Source organism: Pan troglodytes, chromosome 2 (assembly GCF_028858775.2).
Source record: "Pan troglodytes isolate AG18354 chromosome 2, NHGRI_mPanTro3-v2.0_pri, whole genome shotgun sequence".
In the NCBI taxonomy this organism is placed as follows: Eukaryota; Metazoa; Chordata; class Mammalia; order Primates; family Hominidae; genus Pan; species Pan troglodytes.
In genome coordinates this window covers 180,956,794-180,967,154 of record NC_086015.1, presented here as the reverse complement: position 1 = coordinate 180,967,154, position 10,361 = coordinate 180,956,794, and the positions used below count along the sequence as shown (strand labels likewise).

General features: G+C 38.6%; 1 long non-coding RNA gene across 1 annotated transcript; it reads right to left on the bottom strand.

The window, feature by feature from the left end:
- Positions 1-3,704: 3,704 nt before the first annotated feature.
- LOC129143557 (uncharacterized) lies at positions 3,705-7,765 on the bottom strand. The gene is made up of 3 exons (XR_008547178.1): positions 5,479-7,765; positions 5,306-5,401; positions 3,705-4,456 (listed from the first exon to the last, which is right to left on the bottom strand). It is a non-coding gene; the product is annotated as an uncharacterized LOC129143557 (long non-coding RNA).
- Positions 7,766-10,361: the final 2,596 nt, after the last annotated feature.

The following is a 10,361-nucleotide window of genomic DNA, read 5'->3' as shown; positions in this document are numbered from 1 at the left end:
CTGTCAAGTATTCAAAACTAAATCAACTGCTACCAAAAAATACTGAGATTTCTCTTTTAAGACTGTCTTTTTGGAGAGCTAGGAGGAGATGAAAACATGGCTTCTAGTAAGAGATGAGGGTGGCAGCAGGAAATTTATGACAGAAGAGGCAAGACAGTTAAAGGAAACTCAAATATTAAAAATAAAATCAATATTCCACTTTTTGGCAATAATAAAGTTTGGATAAATCATTTAAAATGAAAGACAAATACTATTGAGGCCAACAAAGTCATCAATATGCATTCTCAGAAGGACAAACACAGCAGCAAGCACTTAAAGTGAATAAAAATACATCCAATTCACAAGAATTGGGCTGAAAGAAACACCATGGGCCCAAAGCCAGAAACTATTCTTGGATCAATTTTTTTTCATATGACATTAAATTTAGCCAACTGGAATTCTTCCTTAAAAACAACATTCTATTTACCTTTTCAAATGAAGCATTTGAATTTAATGGGAAATGTGCACTTAATCATAGGAATGGAACTCTCTGTCCTTGCCTTAGTTATTCTTAGAGGAGCAAGACTGCATTGTAGCAAATATTTCTCAGGTATGAATAACTGGGGCAGGCACGGGTTAAAGAGCAGAAATGTTTCTGCTTCCAACAAGGAATGCCCAGTGGTGAATCTTCTCTGAAAGGAGGCCACTAATCTTGTCCATGAGGATGAAACAGATCAAGAGAAAAGGCATTGTTGTAGAATAAATGACTGGTATAATTAACACTATGGTTAAGGAAGAACTAAGTTGTCAAAGGATAAAAGAGTCAGCAGCAAGTTTAAGCAATGAAACAATGTGCCATGGGCAGTTTCTCAAATTCCTGCTTACTTTAGGAAACTATGATGGGCTAATCAAAGAGCACCCTGATCCTATAATAGTCAGGGAGAATAAAGGGAATAGTGAAGGACAAAAGAACCCAATAACTCATTTCTAGGACAACAGCTAACTCTGTTGCTAAGAGCATGAGCAGGTTAATTAAGAAGTGTGTTACTGATGAGGCCGGCACATTTTCATTTCCAGAAGATACTGCTCATTAATACATCAGCATAACTAACAGTTGCTGAATAGTAGCATGCTTTTCTGGAAGGGAGGATGTGAGAGATGTCTCCGTAGCTCAGAGAAAGACAAGTCTCCCTTTGTGCACCCTACCCACCATATTCTTATACTAACAAAAACTATTAATAGCTCTGTCACTACTTGTATCTGTTGTCCACCTATGAAGTCACTGGAAGGAAAACTCAGATTCTCACATTTCGTTAATATTAACCTATTGTATGCTTTTTATTTTAGGGAGCTAAAAAGAAAGTTATTGACTGTAAAATATTCATAAGCTGTGCTATAATGTGGTTTGTCCCTGCCAAAACTCATGAAATTTAATTGCCATTGTAATTATGTTGGGAGGTAGAGCCTTTAAGAGGTAGGACAGGATAAGAGCCATTTCAGTCAAAGGGGATCTTCCCTTGTGTGTGTCTTGGTGCTGTTCTCTGAGTTCTCACCTTCACAATACTGGATTAGTTCTCACAGGAATCACTTAGCTCTTTCAGGAACAGGTTGGCTTCTTCACACGTGTTTGCTTTCCCTTTGACTTTCTACCCTGTTATGGTGCAGCAGAAAACCCCTTACCAGAAGCCAGCACCATGCCTTTGAACTTCCCAGCCTGAAGAACCATAAGCCAAATAAACTTCTTTTCTTTATAAATTATCCAGCCTCAGATATTTTGTAATAATAAAACAAAATGGACTAAGACCAAAAATTGATACTGAAGAGTGGGGTGTTGTCATAAAGATACCTAAAAATGGGGAATTAAGTAATGGGCAGAGGTTGTAAGAGTTTGAAGGAGTAAGCTAGGAAAAGTCTATGTTGCTGTGAATGGAATATTAAGGGGGTTCTGGTGAGGGCTCAGAAGAATACAAAGATGCAGGAGAGTTTGAAACTTCTTAGACATTGGTTAAGTGGCTGGGACCAAAATGTTGATAGAAATATGGACAATAAAGGCCATTCTGATAATGTCTCTGATGGAAATAAAGAACAAGGTATTGGGAACTAGAGAAAAGGCCATCCTTGTTACACTTTGCTTGTTAAAGCAAAGAATTTGACTGCATTGTGCACATGTTCCAGGGTTTTGTGGAAGGCCAAACTTAAGAGCAATGTAATAGCATATCTGGCAGAAGAAATTTCTAAGAAGCATAGTGCTCAGGCTGCTGCATGGGTATTTCTTACTGCTTACAGTGAGCTGCTAATAAAAAGGAAAGCAGAGTAAAAAGATATGGAAGATTTATGGTGTGTCTATGTGGTAGAGAATAAAAGAACATTTTCAGAAGAGGAATCCAAGGGTGCAGCTGGAGCCACTAGTTGCTAAAGAGATTAGCACTGATATTAAAAAAAAAAAAAAAAAAGTTGCCAATCCTCAAGACAATAGGAAAAAGACCCTATAGGTATTTTTGAAATCTTTGAGGCCATCTCTCCCATCACAGACCCAGAGACCTTGGAGGAGAGAATGGTTTTGGGAGGAAACCCAGGGCACCACTGTTCTGTGGTGCCTCAGGCTGCTGTCCCCTGCAATCTAGCTGCTCCAGTTGGAGCAGCCATAGCTCAAACAGCCCTAGGTATGGCTCAGGCTACCACTCTGGAGGGTGCAAGTGTAAGCCTTGGTGGTATCCATGTCCACATGATGTTAATTCTGCAGGCCCACAGAATGCAAGAGCTGTGGAGATGTGGCTTTCTCCATTGAGATTTCAAAGGATATATGAAAAAGCCTGGGGGCCCAGGAAAAGCCTTGTCACAGGGGTATAGCCACTGCACAGAGCCTCTACTCAGGGACTGCCAACAAGAAATGTGGGTTTGAAACTGCCACAAAGAGTCCCCACTGGGGCAATGCCTAGTGAAACCACAGGGCTAAGCTGCTGCTGGGACACCAGAATTTTAGAGCCACCAGCAGCACGCAACCTAAGCCAGAAAAAGCTGCAGGCAGTCAACTCCAACCTATGAGAACAGTCATGTGGGCTGCATCCAGTAAAGCAATGGGGCTGGATCCTTCATGAATAGATTAATGACACCTTGTGAGGGTCAGTGAGTTCTCACTCTTGTGGGGAATAGGTGTATTCCCAGGAAAGTAGGTTGTTAAGAAGCATCTGGCTTCCTCAGTTTCTCACTCTTTCTCCTGCTCTTCACATGTGATCTCTTTGGATGCACCCACTCACCTTCTACTTTCTGTCATGAATTGAAGCAGCATGAGGCCCTTACCAGATGCAGCTGCCTAATCTTGAACTTTCCAGCCACCAGAATCATGAGCCAAATAAACATCTTTTCTTTATAAATTACCCAGCTTCAGATATTCTGTTATAACAACACTAAATGGACTGAGACAAACTAAGTTATACCATGGTGAATGCTTTTGGTTGCAAGAAATGGAAGCTCCAACTTAAATAATAAGAAATTTATTCTTGTTTTTGCCAAATGTAAGACACCAATTGTAACACACATCATTATTTTATGAAGTACTACAAAAAACATGTCAATTAAACTAACACAGTGCTAACAACTTAAAATTTTATTTTATACCTATTGCAAGATAATTGAAAAATATATTTAGATGTATATTTTATATATCACATATATATTATAAATACATATATATACACAACCATAAATCAAAATATGTTGCTTCGTGGTTTTAAAATGTCTTCACTTTCAGAGTCTGACTCTTCAAACTCACTTTTAAAATTCAGAGCCATAAATATTCATGCTTTTTCCTCCCAATATCATCCTCTGTAATATCAAAAGTATTGGTGATGCAACATTTCTTAAAAGATTGACCTACTATTGCCACTTGGATTTCTTTCTAAGCACAGACTATTATGCAAATTTTGATGCTGATACTTTCTTTGTCTTTTCAGAAGATGTCACTGGAAAGTTTTCAGACAGAAAGCAGTATTTCTTACCCTAATAATCTTCAATGGTTTGTCGACTGAACTGTCAAAGGGCTGCAGTTGTCAGTCATATCACAGAGAATAGCAATCAAGTTGACACATGCATAGGCAATGACACCTATGCAAGGATGGCCTCTGGCCAACAGTGATGGTAAGATATTACCATGGCAAAATATGTTCTGATTTCAGAGATGTTGAACTAACAAAAGAAAGTGTAACTTAGAATCAACAAAATTACATTTTCTTACTTAACAAGAAATCTGAAGATATCCTGTTTCTGGGCAGGTTAATCCAGTGGCTCAATGTAACCTTTTTGCTCAACCATCCTCAGCGTGGTTTCCTGTGCTCATCTCACTGCTTTCATGGACCCAGAAGGCATCAGAGTTTCAGGTGTCATAAGGAAATATGATACCCAGAGGAATAGGAGAGAGTATGGTGCTCCCAGGTGTCTCTTTTTATTGGCAAGCAAAACAATCTCTTTGGAGAACATTCTAGTCACATAGGAAGAAGAAAAATAATGTATACCATTGTTCAGCTCTATTCCATCACTTTTGCAGAAATTGTCAATTAAAATGTTAACAAATCTTCAGGTTTGTCAAAAAATATAAGAAAGTTAGATTTTTCTGTGGCATACTCTGACTTTAAAACATGCCGACAATCTGTCAGTTTCCATGCTGTTCCATGTTGCCCACATACAGCTTAGAAATTAAAAGAGCTTCAGTCCCATGGTATTCAATAGTAGCCTAGGTCTGGGGGAATCCTGAATAGCAACACCTCCAGCAATTTTGCAAATGGAGCCTACATATAGTTCTATGCGTCTGAAGGACTGTGCAATACCAGCGGAGACATAGCTGACCTCCAAGCAGGGGAAGCAAAATCTATGCTAATGGACCCCTGCCTTTAAAATGGGCAGACTGCTCAGAGATGGAACACTTTATAAAAGTCCCTTCAGGTTTCACTTGGAAATCCTTAAATTAGAATATCATCTGGGGACATCAAACTTGGCAAGGAGTCTTTGAAGGTACCCCTAGAGCAACTAGGAGTCATTCTAGCAGACGGCTCAGGCCCCACCCTCAGTGCCTGCCTTACTTCAGCTCAATAACCACTCTCCTGTGCACCCCCTTCAACTCCATGGCATCCCTGCCAGTCTCTCCCTAAACAATGCCCCTCCCCTGCCCTTGGTACTATCTCCCATTCTCATCAACTGTCACTTTCAGGCTCCAACCCCCTTTCATTTAGGCCTTCACTTGCTTCTCATTCGTGTGTGCCAACAGTTGTAAATTTTCCCTCCTGTTTACTTTAGCCATTCCATCATTACAATTATTCCTATAGTAACTTACGTAGAGATCTGTTCATTTTCCCGAAATCTTAATCTGGCTTCATTGTAGCTGAATAATCTCCGCCACATCCGGAAAAAAACTTGACATGTTCCACAACTAAAAATGAGCAGGTATTGGTTTATGGCCTAAACAGGCAAGGTTTTCATAAATGTGAGTAGCAAAAAGAGAAATACCTTCTTTCAAGCATGATTTCCTTCCTTCCTTCTCTCTGTTCCTCATTGCCTCCACTTCCTTCTTTTCTTCATCTCTGTCTTCTTAATGATTATCATATTTTAAATAATGAAAGTATTAAAAAATTTAGGTTTAGACTTAAAAAATAAGAAAAAAAGAATGAAAACCCAAATTACCATGTTTCCACCATCACAAAAATATTACTATGAATATTTTAGTGCACACTCTTGCAGTTTTTTTTTCTACTTCCACTTTGACTGATTGATTGATATTTTATATTTTGGTGGTTTTATTTTTGTATGGTTGAAATTATCAAGTAGCTTTCTTACATAAAATCAAGTAGTTTTTTTAGATACATATCTATGAAAATTTAGTTGTAAAAATTATAACATTAATAATTATATACAGCATTCAATTAAAGCAAGAATATATATTCTGCCCTTCTAGACTGTAATGAAAAACAGAAACATTTTAGTCGCTTGTTTATACTCTCACGGTTCTTCTTCAGTAGTCACTCTATAAAAATTTGCTGAATGAGTGAATATTCCAAAAGATAAAAATTCAGATACAATTAAGTAAGTGCCATTCTCACTAATTTTGAATACTCTTCGGTGCTGCTTAACCTAATTTAGATCTCTTACCTGCTCAGGTTTGAGTAGGAGACTCCACTTTATCCTAAATATATATTGTTTCTTCCTTAAATTAGAATATCATCTGGGGACATTTATACAGCACCAGGATTTTAACCCCTTCACAAGTGTCAAAGCCAGAACCTGGCACATAGTAGGTACTGAAAACATGTTTGTCTTTGCAGCAGTCATTGTAACTGTTACTCCTCTAGGCAAGAATATCTTGTTTGTTAAGTGTCTTTAGGAATCTGTGCTCTTGTTACTTAATTACCCAGGCTCTCTCCCTGACTCCCAGTGTGAAAAGGAAGGATGATTGAATCCATGTTTCCACTGGATTGAATCCATGTTTCCACTGAATGAAAAGATATTTAAAACTTGCAGTATTTTCTATTAATAGAATAAACTCCCAAAGCAGAGGGGGAAAAAAATGATCTTCTCGAAGAAAACACACAGGCATACACACATGCACACACACAAACACACACACACACACACCACACACTCCTTACAAGAGGTATTTCCATATCCTGGAGTGGTTACATTTCATTTCTCTTGTTAAAATAGACGCTAAAAATAAGTTGTGTCAAACAATGCTTAGCATTGCAAAACCAAGTGCCCTACAACTTAATTTTTAAAAATCCATCTAAATGGAAATTAATGAGATCTCAGAGAAATTAAAATCAATTTTACCTAAGCATTCTTGTTCGGATTTTCTTGAAAGTTCTTAGTTTCAGAATTAGATACCCTTATAGATTTTTCACCAAGTTGTCTACATTTACATATAGCTAAATTTTCTCACATAGACCATGTCGATCAGCAATGAAGAGGTCAGGGAACTGGGCTGGTGATGACACCCTGTTCTCCTCTCCATGGACTGTTTGTTTGCTATTCTATTTAGCTATTGTGTATTCCCCCCATTAAATATGCTAGCAGACAAAAACGACTTTGCTGTATCTGACAAAGCAGTAACATGCATTTATTTGATCTGCTAATCCCAAAGCTAAAGTGTGAATGTAGTGAGTTTTTAATCAAATCCTCAATATGCTGAGCAGCCAGCCCAGCACATGCAATTCTTTGAGTCATACAAGCCTGCCTTGGTTTGCAGCTACTGCCTCAATTTCACAGAACCATAGAATTTTAGAGCTGGAAGAGACCTTAGATTATTTGTGACTTGACCTCCTAGCCACTTTAAAACCATTGCTCGAAAACATGGTACTCGGTTAACTTCTCTATTGCCAAATCCTTAGGCTGGTTACAGCAAATGAAGCCTCTGTTCTAGATGCTTTTATGGGGAAGCTTGTTAAAGGGTTGTTTGGAAAGTTTGGGTGAATTTTTGAGCCTTTTACAAACATTGACCAAGAAATTATTTTCTGCAAGTCAGGAAGCTCGGAGGAGAGGAAGAAGGAAAGGAAACCAATCTTTGTTGAGTACCTAATAGGTTCCGGGTGACTGACTGACAGCATCTCTTTTGATACAAGCCTTCAAAGATAGCTATTGTCTCCACGTGAAGAAACTGAGACCCAGAGAGTTTAAAAGTGACTTGCTCAACATCTCAGTGAGCAACAAAGCTGAGATTTAAACTCAGGTCTACCAGGCTGCATATAAGGCTAATAATGTTCCTTTTATTATACTACACTGTTTCCCTTGTTTTATTGAAATATCTAAATAGAAAACACCATGGGCCTCCACATGGCTGCATAGGCTTGGTTGACACTCCTCTAGAGGTGAATCCTCAAAGCAACTTGTTCAAATATCTAAAGAAAAGGGGCTCATATTTTCTTGTATTTGGCTACTTGATAACTATACAGATGCTCTTTGACTTACCATGAGGTTACATCCTAACCCATTATTAAGTTGAAAATATCATAAGGTGAAAATGCATTTAAAACAACCAACCTACCAAAAATCACAGCTTAGCCTGGCCTATCTTAAACATTCTAGGACCACTTACATTAGCCTACAGTTGGGCAAAAGCATGTAACACAAGGTCTATTTTATAATAAAGTGTTGCAGATCTCATGCAATTTATTGAATATTATACTAAACGTGGAAAACTGATTGGATGTATAGGTATTCAAAGTACAGTTTCTAGTCTATTTCTAATGCATATTGCTTTTGCACCATTATAAAGTTGAAAAATCCTTAACTCAAATTATCGTAAGTCAGGGACCATCTGCAGTTGAATGTGCTTTGTATGGTGGTTCCTTTGCATCAGAAAACAATGTTTACCCATTTAGAAGCTGTCTAATGTTGTTCTAGACCCTACCCGAAAATTCTAGGAGTACAAGAAACAAGGCCAACCAAAGGTAGATGCTGAGTTTACACAGAGGTTTCTGATAATGATACCTTCTCACAGGAAGGCAAGTTGATGGCTAGAGAGCTTTCTGGCAACACAGAAATGGGTTTTTTACTGAGGTTCAAGATGGCTCTGAAATCAGTACCATCAACACAGCCTGGCCATTGCTCCACTCCAATTTATACTTAGACAAAAAAAGAGAGTGACATCTTTCCCCTTACCCCAACCTGCTAGAAAGAAAAAGAAAAGAAAAAAAAGACAAAGTTAATGGGATCTCTCCTTTCTGGACCCAGAATCCAGAAACAAACAATAAATATCTTCACATTCTCTTATAGTACTCTGCAAAACTGATGATTACTTGCAATTGTATTTGGACCAGATTCTACCTCATTTCTTTTTGACCCATTTCTACCTCAAATTGGCACAACCACAATTACAAGGTTCAGTACAGAAAGCTGCCTGGGAAATGTAAAGTGAAGTCAGCCTAGATATTGAAAATACCTAGCCAGTCTCCAAATTTATATTGAAAATCAAAAGTTGGTAGTAAGGTTGAAGTCATTGAGTATGAATTCTGTTCCAATAGTCATTGTCAAATAGACACTTAATCACCGTATTTCTTCAAGCTTACCACTCTGCTAAGATAAAGTCATACCAGAACTAAGATAAAATTCTTACCAGCAAGGGCTCTGCAATACTCACAATAGATTGTGCTCTATCAATGAAAAATGATGGTTGCTACCAAGAAAAGGGCTTCTTGTTTATTTATCTTTTTTTTTTTTTTGAGACGGAGTCTCGCTCTGTCTCCCAGGCTGGAGTGCAGTGGCTCGATCTGGGCTCACTGCCAGCTCCGCCTCCCAGGTTCACGCCATTTTCCTGCCTCAGCCTCCCGAGTAGCTGGGACTACAGGCGCCCGCCACCACGCCCAGACAACTTTTTGTATTTTTAGTGGAGACGGGGTTTCACTGTGTTGGCCAAGATGGTCTCAATCTCCTGACCCTGTGATCCGCCCGCCTCCGCCTCCCAAAGTGCTGGGATTTACAGGCGTGAACCACCGTGCCCCGCCTTATTTATCTTTTTATCGTCTCATTCTTTGACACCTCCCTTTTCTGTTCTATTTAAGTCCCTGGCTCACCCTAGGCTGCCTCCTCCCTGGCTTAGCACCACCTGACTCTGGACCACTCCAAACCCTCATCTTTGCCCACATGCCTGCTTTAGTTCTGCCTACCCCTGGAAAGATGAACTTCTTCCCTTTTCACCCAGTAAGAGGGTACAGTGGACACTTAGCAATCTCTACTTCTGGGATCCAGTGCTCACTATCGGTGAAAGGGTGACTCTTTTACTGAGATAGGTAACTCACTTTACTAAGGATTACTGACTTTTCTTCAATCCTTTTAACTTCTTTCTCAATACATCCAACTAAAGTCAGATCACATGATTAAAAAACCTGGGATGTATAGCTGGTAAGCAGTAATTTGTTTTTCCTCACCCTTTGGAAGTGTTTCTTGTTGATGGTTTTCACTCAGTTACCCAAATAATAAGTGTTCCTCTTATACAACAGATGCAACAAGCTGAGGAGATTCTGTGCTCACACAGTAGCAGGCATGGTCTTAATCAGAAAATATTCAGCTTATGTTTTTAGTTAGCTACAGAAGATGAAGTCAAGAAATTCAAGAAATATGTTGAATGCCAGATAAGAAAAACCATTAATTAGGGGGAGAGAGAGAATTTCTTTTTAAACATTCTTGCTAAATCATTTTGACTCTGAAATAAAAGCAGACCACTAGAATATGGAAATATTCAAATTTGTGGTTTTATTAGGGTATATTTAGATTTTTCAAACAGTAGGCTATTTTTTCAAAGTTCTTGACTCAGCAAAATAGGAATGCACTTGGCCAACCACTTTTTCCTTCTCCAATTTAGACCCATTTGTGTTACAAATGGAAATTTAATCTGTACATTT